General features: G+C 35.1%; 1 protein-coding gene across 7 annotated transcripts in view; it reads left to right on the forward strand.

Moving 5' to 3' along the window:
* Synj (synaptojanin) overlaps positions 1-14,531 on the forward strand; it is a 566,615-nt gene that overhangs the window by 17,255 nt on the left and 534,829 nt on the right. The window contains exon 6 of one of the 7 annotated variants that reach the window (XM_067770895.1): positions 47-10,356. The exons of the other annotated variants lie outside the window; for them this stretch is intronic. The gene's annotated coding sequence lies outside the window, so the exon portion shown is untranslated. Of the gene's footprint in view, positions 1-46; positions 10,357-14,531 lie in introns of those variants that run through there. 7 annotated transcript variants of the gene reach the window in all.

Raw genomic sequence — 14,531 nt, forward strand, 5'->3', positions numbered from 1 at the left:
TAAATTTTTTTGGTAAACTATTTTTCTTCTTGCCTATGCGTGTCAGGGTCGAATTGAGAACGGATTCAGCGATGCTGTGTATCACCGCCACAAAGAAATATTTCTGGCTGTTAAATGATTGCGTTTTTGCTTTAAAAGTTTTACGGACGTTTTCTGAAGTAAACTTCAAAGATTTTTCAAAATTTGTGTTTATAAGGCAGATCAATTTTTAAATTGATATAAGAAAACGGCTTTAGTTTTTCTTTTCTTATGCTTGTGCTCAAACAAATAAATATTGATTAACTTTGCAACATGGTATAAAAAAGAAGGTAGTTCCAATCAAAATTTTTTGACGTATTTGAGGATTTTTGAAGTTTCATAATGTTTGTTGTTTTGCTAAAAGCATTGCCATACCACTACTGTTTAAGTCGAAATTGTGGTTTTCCGGGATTGATATTTCCTTCAGGATGAAAACGCAATGGTCATCTGAGACAATAATAATATGCTTTAGCACGATTTATGTGCATATATATCGAATACAGTAAAACATACAATTTTATTGGAATATAGTGGATAATGACTCATACATTGGTTAACGACTCATATCTTTATGGCAGCTTGATCCGTAGACAGAAAAAATACACGAAAAATGCTGTTGTTCTAGCATGGCCCTATTATCATGCCTCTACAGTGGATATTTCTCAAGGCATGTTTAATTTGTTACGTTTTTGGGACGCCATATCCATGTCAATGCTAAAAGGGCACAGAACATGTGTAGGCGGGGCTTGCCCCAAGGTGCCCCTGGTACAATGGGCAAAAGAACTCTCATAACTAGTGGCGAACCTGCAGAGCTACAGGGCAATGTTCTCCCAAAAAAATGGTTTAACAATTCCCTCCTCAAGAGCGACGCTTGAATTATACAATAAATAAAAAATTTGAACTTGTAGCCAATTTATCACCATTCAATTTCATAAAAATTGCGTTTAAGTATGCTAAACTCTTTAGAAATTGCTGTGTCGGTTTATAAGGATAAACGTGTATGTTTTGCCAACATGTTCTGAGCAAACGTACGGACACTTAAGAAGGTTATGTTCCCTTTCTTTGTATATTGACCCACAATAGATCTACACAAAGGTCGCAGTGCTTCCAGACCTAGTAATAATAATAATACTTCGACCCATGTTTCTTCCAACAAAGCCATTTTCGGGTGCTCGAGAAACTTATTAAAAACTATCTTTTCTAGGCTGATATTTCGTATTAAAATATTTCCAACGCATGCGGCTCATTTTTTTTTATATTTAAAATAACTATGAAAGTAATGTAGTCGTATTCGTTAATAGCCTTGTTTTTTTACAAGCGTATACGTTTTCGTTTGCGCGTAAAAAAACGCTTATCCTCGCTTAGATAATGCTTAGGAGACCCAACTAAAATCGGAGACACAAACCTCTGGTGGCAATAATGTATAACATAGGAAAAATTTTATGTGCAGCAATTTCAGAGGTGTGTTTAAAGTCAAACTTTAGCAGTCCATATAAAGTTAAGGCGTAAACGTCTATAGATGTAAAAATAACACAGCTAATATAAAATCCATCAAAATTAGAAAAATTCGTAATATTTTGCAATCTGGTAGCTTGGTTTTGGTGAAATTGTCATTGTCCCCGCAAAAGTCAAGTGGCTAACGTCACACTAAGTCAAGTGGCTAACGTCACACTAAATGGAACTACCTCTATTTTTGTTTCATGCTTTGTAATAGAAAATCAAATAATGTCACTATGGTCTTTGCTATGATATAGCACCAACTTCATTCATAACGCAATAACATTCCAGTCATTAAGACATAATGAAAGAAATAAAATGATAAGAATGAGGTTATGTTGCTCAATTATATTGTATAAAAATATATGCATAAGTACATCGTACCTAGTATGTATTAATGAATATGAAAGAGATGAGAAAATAATATATATATATATATATATATAGGGCGGGTCGATTTAAAAATCGCTCATTGCTCTGTGAAAATCGTATTCTAGGGATCAAAATAAGAAACTTTGCCGAAGGAACCATATCTCTAAAACGAATTCTGATGTCCCCCATATCGAACTTTTGGGTAGGGGCATATTTTGAAAAATCCCACTTTGACCCATTTAGAGTACTCCAATCGAGTCCAAATGTATGACCGACCCCCACTAACTTTGGAGGCCCGACCCACCGATGCCAGTGGCACACCCCCTGGAACTCCCTGGGGGTTCACCATACAAACATTTCGAAAAATCGCCGGTTTTGCACTTTACATGAAAAATCAGCTAAATGGCTATGTTTTTACGTTATTTTTATTTATTTATTTATAATAATATCTATTTTTTCTCTTAAGAAATTTATTTAGTCAGAACATATGTAAATGAAAAAATGAATTTAAGTGAGTTATAGAAAAGAAACTAAAAAAAATTATTGTTTGAAGTCTTTTTTACTTTCAAGTCTGGGCAATTTCGCACGGCTCTCTATTGTCGTCGCCATAACAGCCTCTAAATTTTCCGGTATAACCCGTTTGGAAACGCTAGCTAGCAATTGAACATGTCGTTCCGTTCCTTGTATGTGTGATGGAATTTTTGGATCATTAAACGGTGGATCATCTTGATTTAAATATTCTTTCAATTTATCGTACGGAATGCGTGAACGGTGGTTCAAATACGATATTTATATCATTAAAATTGATCATTTCCATATAACTTGTGCAATTAAAGTTTATATCTGGTTTTTTATAAACTCTAAGTTCCATTGGCTCGTCAACATCGGTTCGATAGCGTAGAATTTTCTTGATGGCACAGTCGCGCTTTTCTTTGCTATCATCAAACAACATTGATTGATAACAAGATATTTTCCGAATGGGCATAATATGAATTAACTTTAATTACTTGATTGACAATTTTGCGTAAACGAGGTCCTAGAAATCGTGACCAACCAATGAACTTGAAAAATAATGCACTGCCGTACACGACAGAGCTGTAATACTAGATATTGAAGTACATTGACACATAACATTTAATTATAAATTCAACCAGAATTCTTAAATTTGCATATGGATTTTCCGTTGTCACATATAATCGCAATAATCTAGCGGCCTTGGCGAGCCACCGAGAATGTACAATTTTCCCTGGTTTGATGTTAGCCAGATCCACCGGAACCACGCATGTGCATGTGCCATGTCGTATAAGTACTTCGAATCGGTGGAAAATTCAATTTTTTCTGGAGCAGGGGGCATATTTTGCAACTCAATTTTCTGGAAGCCGTCCACCACCTGAAAATATATAACAATAAAATAATTAAAAATGGTTGACAATTATAATAAATGAGTGATAGCAATAACTTACCGGAAGAGTTTCACAAGTAAAAAATTGTTTCCAGAGATTTTACATACTGTGTTAATTGTTGGGTGTTGTTTCTTCTCTTGATTTGCTCTTGATACTTGTCAAGCAATTTATTCAATTTATTAAATACACTTTTTTCAGCATTATTTCCATACCAAGTTTTTCCAAAATTCCAATCAACTTATCTTGTACTTGAATAGTGAATAATTTATGGGAAAACTTTTTTTGTTCTGTTCTAGACGTTCGCTTAAGTAAAATGTTATGGATACGCATTTACAGTGGAAGCAGTAAGGAAGGCGGTCGGCATGATGTGTTGGTGCACATTGGCTAGTCATTGTCGGCTGGGGCGGGTCCTTGCCAGCCTTACTGTTCCTGCGCCATAAACAGAAAAAAATCATATCATGCCTATCAAAACGAGCAGCTGTCAAATTCAAAAAAAAACCGACAGAAGCGCAGAGACCGACTCAAAACGCTTATAAATTCAAAATAAAACAACATCCGGCCGAACCGGATGTCACGGACAGACCGTTAACATTAAAAAAATTTAAACTTCAAAAAAAAAAAAAAAAAAATTCAACCGCAAAAAAATTTACCGAACAGGACATGGTCGGTTACCAACGCTGAAAATCGAAAATAAAAAAAAGCTGAAAATTAAAGTACAACAAAAGGGGAAAAAACAAAAAGGGCCGAATATATCTTGGGGGCGCCGCGGGTGTTGTTGCGACGCCCGGTGCTAGACCCACCCTCAAAATCCATGGCCACCGACGCACCTAAATTTCGGTGGCCCCTTACCTGGTTTACCCTATGCCTTCTAAATCATTGGCGACGCCAGCATTCCCATATTATTAACAACTTTTATTCAAAATTCATTATTACTACTAACATAGCTTTCTCCTTTTTTTCTCTTACTCCTTACTGCAAGGGTTTTGAATATATTTAAGCTTATAAATAATTTTTTTTTTTTTTAATTTTATAGCAATCAAAAAGGCTATATATGTAATAAAATAAAAATATACTATATATGTAATAAAAAAAAAAATCTTTTTTTTTTTCAGAAATTTGGATAAATGCCCTTTTCTCTTTTTTTTGTTTTACAAATCTATCTTAGGGCTGTACAGTTTGGATACAACTTCTGATAATTGGGGCCCCCTTACAAAATTAATAGTTGTTGTATTAAACTTACTTTGAGTTTAACTGAACATCATTTCGGTATTACACATAGTATAATGACAGTAATATGTACTATGCACTAAGAAATTAGTTATAAACGCAACTAGGACTAAACTTGGGGTAAATCCTACCCCTCAAAAAATATTGTTTCACAAGCTCAAGTAAAACGTAAGCTTTTAGATTCATGGAAAAATTACCGAAGTCATTCACCTGTTCAGGTAAAACATGAACCCTTTAAACTTATAGTACCATTAATGAAATTGTTTTACTTGTTCAGTTGGAACGTTAACCATTTTACATGTAACAGTCAGGGTTGGTATTATTTCGGGTTTAGTTCGACTCAGTCACCAAAAAAATGTATACAACAAAAAGTTTTGTTTTGATAACGCAAGCTAACCCGCATTACTTGTTATTTGCGTCTCTCAATATAGAGTTAATGCATTTTACGGATAATGCAACTGAACCTGAATTACCAATAAAACTTTATTCCTTACCGAAACAATATCAACACTTTTGCTCACTCCAAAATCATATTCGCCACGATGGCATCAATAAAAAAAAAATGTAATAGTAAAATTCTACCACAACGCAAAGCAAATTTTAATACCTGAGACACCTTTTCTTTGTTTCACAGGCAGTATAAATTGCACACCTATGACCATTAAAATATGCTTTGTGTTGGTTAAAATTTCTTTTCAGTATGCAACAACTTGAACGTACAACAAGAATTGATTCTTTTCTTTTTAACTTTTCATTTCCTCCGGTCATTGTGCATATTGCATTCGTATTCACATTTGCTTTGATTCTACAATAGGGTGATAGCCCTAAATTAATTTAATTTTAAAAGATAGGGTTAAGGCTACAAATACATAACTTTAGTTCAGTAGTGGAACGAACTCACCGCTTTAACCGCTGATGTTCGTTATTGCAATTGGAATGCCCGCAGGCCTATACTCGCTGCCCTGTGATCGTCATTGTCGCTGGTTTATTGTAGCCCGTCTGGTCGTAGCTGATACGGGTTGTGCTAGTATTGTTATAGCCGGGATGGACGCAGCCAATAAGGATGCGCTAGTAGTATTATTGCCGGTATGGACGCAGATAATAAGGATGCGCTAGTAGTCTTATTGCCGGTATGAACGCAGCTAATGAAGATGCGCTAGTGGTATTATTGCCGGTATGAACGCAGCTAGATAAGATGCGCTAGTATTGGGGTCGGTGGTACCGCCTGTTGTTGGTGTTAACATTAGTGGCCGCAAGCCTATGTACGTTGCCCCGCTACGTGCTTTGCAACTGGTGGGGCGGTACGTCTGGTGGTTGTTGCGCTCGTGGATGGCGCTTATGAAGGAGTTGGGGGAGGTATTACCGATGGTGATGCCCGTAGTAATAGTAGGCACCGTTGGTGGTGGTTGGCGCTGTGGTCCGAGGTAACCAAATGACCCGGGTGGCGATAAAGCTTCGTGCTGGCCTTTACGCCGGTGGTAGCGTCCGTAGTAAACGTAGGGGAAGAGGTTTATCTCGCTAAGTATGCCGCAAACGCCGACCTACTTCCACTGGATCTTGTGTCCACTCAACATAACCTGTATGCGTTTATTATCACCCCAAAATAGCTTTGCACAGCGAGATTTGTCGCAAAGAACTGTTTCGGTGCTTTGCGCTACTGACTCTTTCCTCGCTTTTTTTACCGATCGTCGGGTAAATGCACCGCCGGCGAGGATGTTTCCCGATGTTTTTCTTAAAAATTTTACGTACCTCCACCTGTTCTGCCGGAAACTTAATTGCTTTTTTTTCTCTAGTGATGGCCGGTCTGTCTTTTCCTTGTTTTCGATAATTTTTTATCGCAACTTTCGCCACATCGCTAGGTGTGTTCACGTGAACACGCTCCCAAGTGGGTCGTAGCCGTAGACCGTAGCAGCAGACCGTAACAAAAAATAATATCTCAAGATATCCAGATGGGTTGGTAAATTAAGATCAGTTAAATCAGTAGACACACCAAAAACAGTAATATCATGCTTGGGTATATGACTCATTGGGTTTTCGATAGTTGTTGATGTAGTTGCTTCATCTTGCGGTTTAGAGGATGGTGGATTCATTGTAAACTTTTTGATTTGGATTGGTCACTTCACTTATTATTTTTTTAAAAATATTTTTTTATCTGAAATTAGCACTTCACACTTTGAGATCTTCACAACGACTTAATGCATTCGCAAAAACTGTTGTGTTATATATGGTCTACGAGACGAGGTAATAAGAATGAAATGGTAATTTCAATTCTACCTGCTGTGTCTTGTGGTGGCTTAAAAAAAACAACACAAGCAATTTTACGATCTGCAATTGTGTCACAGTGATACCTTCATTTTTTAAAACGGTTGAATAAAAAACCCACACAACTATTTTTACGACATGCAAATGCATCACAGTGATGCCTTGGCTTTAAAAGGGTTTTAAAAACGCTAATTTCTAATAATTTTTTTTTAATTTCTTTTCTATTACTAAGTTAAATTCATTTTTTCATTTACATATGTTCTGACTAAATAAATTTCTAAAGAGAAAAATAAACTCCAAAAGGAAAAAACATAGGCATTTCGCTGATTTTTTCATGTAAAGTGCAAAACCGGCGATTTTTTGAAATGTTTGCATGGTGAACCCCCAGGGGGGTTCCAGGGGGTGTGCCACTGGCATCGGTGGGTCGGGCCTCCAAAGTTAGTGGGGGTCGGTCATACATTTGGACTCGATTGGAGCACTGTAAATGGGTCAAAGTAGGATTTTTCAAAATTTGACCCTACCCAAAAGTTCGACCCAAATTGGGGGACATCAGAATTCGTTTTAGAGGTATGGTTCCTTCGGCAAAGTTTCTTATTTTGAATATGATTTTCACAGAGCAATGGGCGTTTTTTTTCCTCCCCACAAATCGACCCGGCCTAACTCGTGACGTGTCATCAGTTTTTAGTTATCAACTAACCATTGTATACAAATATAAACAAAGTATGCCTATGCAAATAAAACATTCAAAATTTAAAAGCTAATGCAATGCGAAAAATAATAAAAAGAGAGTTTAAACAACAACAACAAATGATGTATATTGGAACGATTTTCCGTCATCCTTTGTCAAACAACAACAACAAAATACAAAAGTAATTATGTACATATGTATGTATGTAATATGTAATAACAATATATGGAACAATCTAAGTTTACTGGAATGCTGTGAAGAGACTCGAGTACTGTGGGCCTGTATCACGATTTACAGAATCATTTTTGTTTACATATGTAAGTATATATGTAGAGATTCGAAAATGTTTAATTTTTTAATATTACATTCCAACTTAATTAACTGGCAATCGTCTTAACTTATTGAATGCTCATTCGCTAAAGCATGTTCAGCGATTCCACTTCTCGGGTCAATATTCTGAATATATTTTAGGTGCTCATGTAATCTGATTCGTACAGTGCGGGTCGATTGGCCGATGTACTTTGCGCCGCATATATTCCCGTTGTCGTTTTTCTGGGAGCAAGTGATTGAATAAACGCCAGGTTTGTCCAAATTTTCGCATTTGTCTTTTGTGGATGTAAGTAATGATTTTAATTTTGTTGTTGTTTTAGGGGCCAAATTCACATTTATTTGTCTGTAGCATTTTTGTAAATCCATAAAATAATTAGAGTCGTAGGTCATCCTACACCAAGTCTTTTTGTTTTCAACGTCCAACATATCAAAAAATGAGCTACTCTCCCTTCGCTCTTTTTTGTTGTGGTGCTTTTTAATTATCTGCTCTATACTGTTAGAGCTATACCCATTTGTTTCTGCAATGCTCACAATTTAATCTCTTTCTTTTTTGTATGCCGCATAACAGTGGAACGTTTACTAGCCATGGGAGCCATGAGCCATGGAATTGAAGGCAGCTAGTTTGTGGGAGTAATGATGATTGGACTCAATTGGAATAAATCGATCAGTTGAAGTAGGCTTCCGATATATATCGAATTCGATAGCCCCATCGACATTGTGTTTGATTTTTAGGTCCAAAAATGGAAGCTCGTTATTTGATTCGTATTCACATGTAAACTGGATAGCTTTATTTTTTGAATTAAATAGATTGAGAGTTTGCTCGATTTTGTCTCTCTCAATAATAATAAAACAATCGATAACATATCGGCAATTTTTCGCATTGCATTAGCTTTTAAATTTTGAATGTTTGATTTGCATAGGCATACTTTGTTTATATTTGTAGACAATGGTTAGTTGATAACTAGCAACTGGTGATGACACGTCGCGAGTGTCGAAACAATTGTTTTGCCAAATAAAGCAAACATATATATATATATATAAATGACTATAAGGTGTTTTAATTTTAATTCTTTATTGTGTGAGTCATTTACCGCTCTATACTAATTATTTAATAATGTATGATAGTTATTTATTACTTATTATTTAATATAAAACTTCTAATAAAATACTTATTCAATTATTTCTTGATTAAGCGCATGCTAAATTGAAACATTTTCTTGCTGCTGTGAATTTACTTACATAAGATATCGGTTGCTGGGTGGAATATCACCCTATCTTGGCTGCTGTTTCGAAAACGCCCTATCTCAAAAAAAACTTTGCATCACATCCTAACCTATGCATAATTTGTTTCAAAAACGCTGTATCTCAGAATTCTTTTCAAAAACGCCCTATCTGAGCACAACAAAGTCAATACATTTTGTCATTAGCTGGCGCGTTTATAAAAAAAGTTCTGAGAGAGGCAGTTCTTCAACCAAATTCTGAGATAACACTCCCCAGAGCCTTCGGGGAGAAACCTTTTCGCTACAACAACAACAGCAACATAGGGCGATTTTGAGACTGTTTTTGAAGCAGGGCGTTATTCAAAAGCTCTCCCAGATAAGCCGGTTTCGAACGACAGTCGTCATCCTTCATTATATAAACATTTATTTCTCTTTATAATCATTAAATTTAAATGCAATAATATATGGTTAAAAACTAATTTAAATATATGTATACGTGTATATATTAGAGCACATAAATACGCATACAACTCCTATCGAAATTTTTTCACCAAAACTTGAAATGACCAGTTTAAAGTTCCTGGTTTCCTTTATTTATAGCGAATGTTTAATGAGATATACATATAAATACATAATTGTGGAAAACTTTCTACACTTTTTTCTGTTTTAGTTCAGGAAGTTACAATTGAAGCGCAGACAGTTAGAATTGAAATTCAGAAATTCTATTTGTAGTTTAGAAAATTACAATTGAAGTTCAGGAAATTATAATTGAAGTTCACTTGAAAATTCTGAGCTTCAATTGTAACTTTCTGAACTTCGATTGCAACTTTCTGAACTAAAACCGAAATCATACATATTGACTTAAAAATTAGAGATTATATAAAAACGATATCGAATAAGCGAAAGGAAGCCAATTAATTGCCAGTTAAATGCTAGTCAAAAGGTTCATTAAAAAAATAAACATTAATAAATTATTATTGATGCTATTGAGCTGTGTTTGTTAGAAAAAATTATATATACTTATACATATATGTATGTATGTCTATGTTTATATGTAAATATAATGTAAACTTTTAAGTAAACAAATATTGTTATTAGTAAAATCCTTTCCATATACATAAAATGTTATATTGAATATTATTAAGAATTAAAATAACAATTATATAATTTACTGCAAACCCATTATTTGTCTAAAGCAGAAAAATTTCATATATACCTACCTACTATAACCTGAATTAAATAACTACTTGAAACAAACAAATATTATACGAAAAATTATGAACAAATTACAAATTACGTATCAATAAAATATATCTCCAAGCATATTAATTTAAAGTTTATTGCGCAAGAATATGGGGCCAATTAAACTTGACTTATCTTGTTTTGTTGAGTTTCCGACAGGGTGGATAAATGATGTATATTGGAACGATTTTCCGTCATTCCTTGTCAAATTTTGAGACATACCGGTTTCGGCGTTGTGCCATCATCAGTGTCTATTTTCGTTCTGATCTGTTGTTGTCGTTTGTCCTGTATTTATAGTTCGCAGCTATTGTCAAAATTGATGTTTGTGTATATTTAGTTATGTGTATGTGCTGTGTGTTCATTCAGAACCGAGGGTGATTTTACTGATCGATTTGTGCAGCTGACTGGGGTAGGTAAAAATTCGTAATTTTAGTCGTTTGACCTTCTGTGGGTTTGTTGTTTTGGTGTGGTAATTGTTTTGTGTTTGTCTGTTGTACTTTGTTTCTTGTAAACAAGTTTTAAAGGCTCGAATATTGTGTCAGAAATAGTGTTTATCTGTTCATTTATTATTCTACCGTCGAATGTTTTCTGTTTGTAGATTTCCATGTTTTCGAGTACGTTGAGACGTCGGCCTTTTGCTTGTATGTGAAGAACCCTAACTGTTTTATTGATGTTTGCTGGGGAACATTCATTCTCGACCAAGTGATTCGCGAAGTTAGACTCGGGTGTAATGTTTGGATTCCGTATTTTTTTGTTGTAATCTCTAATATGTTCTCTGATCCTCGTTCTTATTTGCCGTCCTGTTTGTCCTATGTAACTATGCTGGCATCCGCAGGTAAGCTTGTATACGCCGTGGCTGCTAAACGGATCCTCTGAGTTAGTGTTAGTTCTTAGTTTTAATTCAATTAAACTTCCTTAACCCTAACGCCATAGTCGTAACCATACCCATATCCGTAACCATCTCCAATGTGATCGATTAATGGTGCCTTAACCTAAAAATCGTTAAAATTTCATAAAAATGAAGAAAACGCAAAAAATTACAAACATATTCCACAAAAAACAAGTCTCTTAGTCATAACGTATCCAAAAGAATGAATAAAATCTACAAGAAGTTATTAGATTCACCAACTCAAATATTTTTAGGTTATGGATATGGCGAGAAACCAAAAACTAATTGGTTGTCTATGGTATGGTTATGGCGTTAGCGTTAATGGTATGGCACCATTAATCGATTACATTGATTTCCATAAGGTAGGTTCGATCAGCTGTTTTATCTGGTTATGGTTATATGGCTATAAATCACCATTAATTGGCCCTTAAGTTACTGCGTTATGTTATTTTGAATTTTTATTTAGAAAATAATTTAAATTTTTGCAATTATTTTTAAAATCAAAGGCGTTAGTGCTATCTTCTTTTCTAGGAAGAGATTGTATTTAACGGCCAATCATAAAAAGCATTTCGGTTTATGACAAGTAACACCGGGAAGGAGTAAGGTATGTGGTATACTGTGCTGATCACTGTAGCGTGTTTCAGGTGGAAGTCGTAGCCGTAACCAAAACAAGAGAACCACTGGAAGAAAATAGCTTGAACTGCAGCCGTGTTAACTTTATATTGACAGCCAAGCAGCAATTAAGGCAATAATCCCACATAGCAGTCATCTAAAAGTGTGTTAGAGTGTAAGAAATCTCTGGAAAGCATCGGGACAGGTGGACGCATAGATCTATATTGGGTGCAAGGGCATATGGGAAAAGATGGGAATGAAAAAGCGGATGGACTAGCTAAAAAGGGCGCATCCCTCGAAGCTTTCTCCGTTGACGTCCCAATTAGGTTGGGTGAGATTAAGAGAAGGCGAGAGGTGCACATGATCGACCAAGCGAAAAATGTGTGGACCCAAGCGCAGGGCTGCAAAGTTTCCAAGATCATGTGTAGATATTACAACATTAGACTAACAAAGTTGCTTCTATCTTTAAAAGGAGAGGACTGTAGACTCATGACGGGTATTCTGACTGGACACTGCCTTTTGGCATGTGACCTTTAAATTAGGTTTGGTCAGTCATAGCAGATGTAGGAAGTGTGGGTTGGAGGAGGAATCTATGGACCACGCTTTGTGCTTTTGCTCTGCGCTTGCCAGGCTAAGACACTAGCTATTAGGATTGATACAGCTGTCAGATCTGTAAACAGCAAGTGGCATAGGTCCTAGAAAGCTCCAGTATTTGCCAAGAGGAAGGATTTATTTTATAACCCAGGTCCTGGTTTTTGATAGGGCTCTTCAATTTAGTCGTTAAACAAACTTCTGGTAACACTACGGACTCATTCAGTCTATGTGAGGTTCTCGCGGGCCGGCTAGTTCAACCTAACCGAACTTAATGGGTAACAACCGATATCCAAGAACCAAAAATGGCTGTCTCGGTGAGATATGTTTTTTTTTTCAATTTTTTCGGGTTTCCTCAGTGTTTAATTTTTGTTTTCAAAAGTTTTCTAACTATCACTAAGATCGTTTTGTGCGATTCATTGCCTAAGGCTTTTTTAAAACTATTATTTTGCGACCGAAATAAGTTTCGGGAATAGTATCTCCCGTTTGCTCTATCAGAATTAACATAAACATTATAATATTATAAGGGTCTGCAAATAATTGTATTCCTCAAAATTTATACCAGAAGAACAATACTACGTCAAGATCGTATATTTTTTGGGTCACACAGAATCTAATTTCAGGACTTCGAGATTGTTTCAAATACTATTTTGAGATACATTTGGGAATGTTAGTGAACATTTCGAGATTATTTGCATGATTATTTCGGGATCATTGCGGAGCCATTTCGATATAAATACGGGTTTATGTTGGCAACTATCATTTTAGCAGGGTTCGGAAAAACACAATTATCCATACGAAACATTATCGAACTGTTAATATTATCGGATTGTTATCTGCATATTATTGATTTGTTATCAATATAATATCAGTATAATATCAGTGAATTATTAACTTGTTAATGGTTAATTATCGTAAAGTTGTCGATTTGACATTGAAAAAATAAAAATTTTCTAACAAAATATCACTGATGTGTTATCTTAAAATTATCGATTTGTTATCCAAAAATATCGATTTGTTGTCGAAAATCTTAATTATTTATCGGAGAATTACCCATTGGTTATAGAAAAATTATTGATAAAAATCGATATTTTTTTATAACAAATCGAAATTTTTTTCGATAGCAAATTGATAGCATTTTATGAAAAACCGTTTACCAACGATAACAAATCTATAATAACTTCGATAAGAAATCACTAAATCGGCGATAACACGCCGATCACAAGAAATGTTTAACACGCCTATAACAATCTGAAAACGCGTCGATTACGGTTGTTGTCCTTTCCTTTGCAACGGTCGTTCTCTGTGGGAAACCGAAACCAGCAGTATCCGTATTTACCAGTTATTTAAGGAGTGATTATTAAATAACTGTTTTAATTGAAATTATTGTGATCTCTGTTTCTAACAGCTTTCTTGGATCGAATAAACACATATTTAAACTATTTTAATCAGCCGCAAAGCTGCATTTATTTTGTGAATGCACTTACATTGCACAAATCATTAGGCACGGTTGAACTGGCCGGTCAATTAGGCTTGGGGATCTATTGAACTAAAGAACGAAAGAACTAGATCTTTTAATTGAACTAGTTCGCTAGTTCGCTCAGTAAAGTGAACTAAACTTTTATGTGGCAACTTTGCAAATTAAAATTTCAAAATGTATGGCAAATCACTTCTTTGTCAAAATTAAAACAGCTGATCGAATTTCGCGATGTTTACCCGCCATATCGTCATTTTGATTTTGTGAAGTTTTAAAATTTATTTTAGAAGTTTAGTCTTTTAAATGTAATAGTAAATGTTTTCATTTGGCTTTCATAAATTTAACTAGAAAAATGTGTGCTTAATATATAATGATTTGTTTCAGATGCCAACGCGAAATGAAATATGGAAGCACTTTAATGAAAGTCGTGAAGAAAACAAAATGAAATGCAAGTACTGCCGAATTTCCATAAGTGTTGCTGGCGGCATATATGATTATAAAGCAGGGAGGGAGTAGATTTGATTTCCGAATTGAACTATTGAACTAGTTCAATTTGATGAACAATAGTTCAATTAGGTGACCGAAATAAGAGCCAAAAGAACTAGTTCGATAGACTGAACGAACTAGACGTGAACTCATCTTTTCATTGAACTAAAAAATCCAACTCTACGGTCAATAAAACTTCACATATACTGAATGTGTC

The sequence above is a fragment of the Eurosta solidaginis genome, chromosome 3 (assembly GCF_040869045.1).
Source record: "Eurosta solidaginis isolate ZX-2024a chromosome 3, ASM4086904v1, whole genome shotgun sequence".
Lineage (NCBI taxonomy): Eukaryota > Metazoa > Arthropoda > Insecta > Diptera > Tephritidae > Eurosta > Eurosta solidaginis.